Source organism: Colobus angolensis, unplaced genomic scaffold (assembly GCF_000951035.1).
Source record: "Colobus angolensis palliatus isolate OR3802 unplaced genomic scaffold, Cang.pa_1.0 Scaffold226, whole genome shotgun sequence".
In the NCBI taxonomy this organism is placed as follows: domain Eukaryota; kingdom Metazoa; phylum Chordata; class Mammalia; order Primates; family Cercopithecidae; genus Colobus; species Colobus angolensis.
This window is the reverse complement of record NW_012115444.1, coordinates 4620197-4622483: the sequence shown is the minus strand read 5'-3', so window position 1 is coordinate 4622483 and position 2287 is coordinate 4620197.

Here is a 2287-nt window from a genome sequence, read left to right as displayed (position 1 = left end):
TGGGTTCAAGCAATTCTCCTGCCTCAGCCTCCCGAGTAGCTGGGATTACAGGTGCCTGCCACCACACCCGGCTAATTTTTGTATTTTTAGTAGAGGGAGGGTTTCACCATGTTGGCCAGGCTGGTCCCAAACTCCTGACCTCAGGTGATCCACCCACCTTGGCCTCCCTAAGTGTTGGGATTACAGGCGTGAGCCACCATGCCCAGCCAGGGTCCCTGAAGTTTAAACTTAATAACTGCATGATTAATTCACTCTTTGATGCTTGATAGTTTATAGACCATTTTCACATAAGTCAAATTTAACAGATAAATGAAGAGCCTAAGTTATAGTGGAACCCTGGTTTGACCTGGGTGGACCCTTTATAGCTGTATCACCTTAGGCAAGTGTTATAAACTCTCTGATCCTCAGTTTCCCCAACTATAAAAGAGAAAATATAATATCTCCCATACCTAGTCATGCAATTTTCTTAAAAATCCATGTAATGCACTTTAAGAGGTACCCAGCATATGGTAAGAGCTCAATAAATAGTATTATTTTTGCTATTTCCTACACTATCTCATTCAATCCACATCTTAACCCTGTGAATATTTGCTCAGAAAATAAGATGTTTCCTCTTTAAGGTCAACCCTTGATTATCTGGGAATTATTATTCTTTGAGTCCATGTCTATTGTTTCTCTTTTCTAATGCCTACCTTGACTTCTTGTCCATTTTATCCCAGAATGAGTATAGGACAGGACAAAAAATGAAATTCAGATCAGTTCATCAACAGCCCTGGATGAAAAAAATATACTAACAGTCCAACCACTTACTCCCCTTTCCCCAGATCCGCTGTTCTGTGCCAGCTGTTGCCTCCCCATAATGGCCATGACCATGGGCAGTGGAGACCATGGGGACGGGGGTGTGCAATGACGGTCCTGGACTAGCCACTAACTCTTGAGGACAGACACTTCACCTGCTTCCTTTTCCGTCTGTCAGATTAAGAAGATGGAACATAAGTTTAAGGGCATTCTTGGTTCTGTTCTTTCTCCTGAAAATTCAGATGATGCCTTCGATTTTATGAAGAAAAGGGTCATTTTTTTCATGGAGAAGAACAGCCATACTTCCTAGGAGAGAGAACCTCACAGTCCTGACTGCAGGCAGGAACAAGCTTCAGCTCTGACATCAAATAGCGGGGATTGGAATTCAGGTTCCACTACTTACTACTAGTGGGACCTCAGGCAAGTTCTTTTCAGAAGACACTACTAGCACCTACCTCACAGGGTTACTGTAAGGATTAAATAAAATATTCAGGTAAAGTACATAGTATAGTGCATGGGAGGTTATATATGTTTAATTCATGCTAGGGATTGATTATGACAATAATAAATGTTAAAATTACATAAAATTATTTAAATTATTACATATTATAAAAAATAAAAATTGTTATTATTTCCTAAAGCTATGAAAGTTTTGAGTAATAATATATTGTCATCACCTTTTAACAACTGTCAGACAGCAATATCAACCAAACTCTGAAACAAGAATGTAACAGAGAGTTAAGGAAGAAGCCCCAAAGAAACCCAAAGTATTCAGTTGTTTCTTACATTAAGAAGGGTTGGAACATATTTAAAGGAATGAAGGGCCTCTGGAGGGCAGAAAGGTTTTGTCGTACGTGCCAAGACGAGTTGTGGCCACCTGGTACTCTCTCATAGGGAGAATGCTGAGGCTACATCCTGGTGTAGCAGGAAGAAGTGCTATGATCTATTAGTAATGTCTGCCACGGACATGCAGAACAGGGTCTAGTGACATTTACTATATAACTGCTATCTCTGGATTGTCTTCTGGAACTCAGATCATTTTTCCAGGCTCTGCCACTAGATAAGGTACAAGATCATTATTTTGGGTAACCAATGACCTCAATCTTCAGAAGCAAGAAAATCTTACTATTTATTTAAATGTAGATAAATATATATTAGTAATAAGTCTACCAAAAAATTGCCCAGGAGTGAAAGGGAACCTGTAAGTTGTGGCCTGTTTCTCTTTCTATTGCTTTATTATATACTATTTTCACTCTCTCTAATTCTCTTTAATCTCTGCAGTTCTCCACAGTCAAAATCTTCGTGTTAGTTCTCTGTTGAGCAGGAAAAAAAAAAAAAAAAACCCTGCTGATTTCTAACATAATACTTCAAAACAGATCTTGTTTATGTTACTTCCAAAAAATTGCCCAGGAGTGAAAGGGAACCTGTAAGTTGTGGCCTGTTTCTCTTTCTATTGCTTTATTATATACTATTTTCACTCTCTCTAATT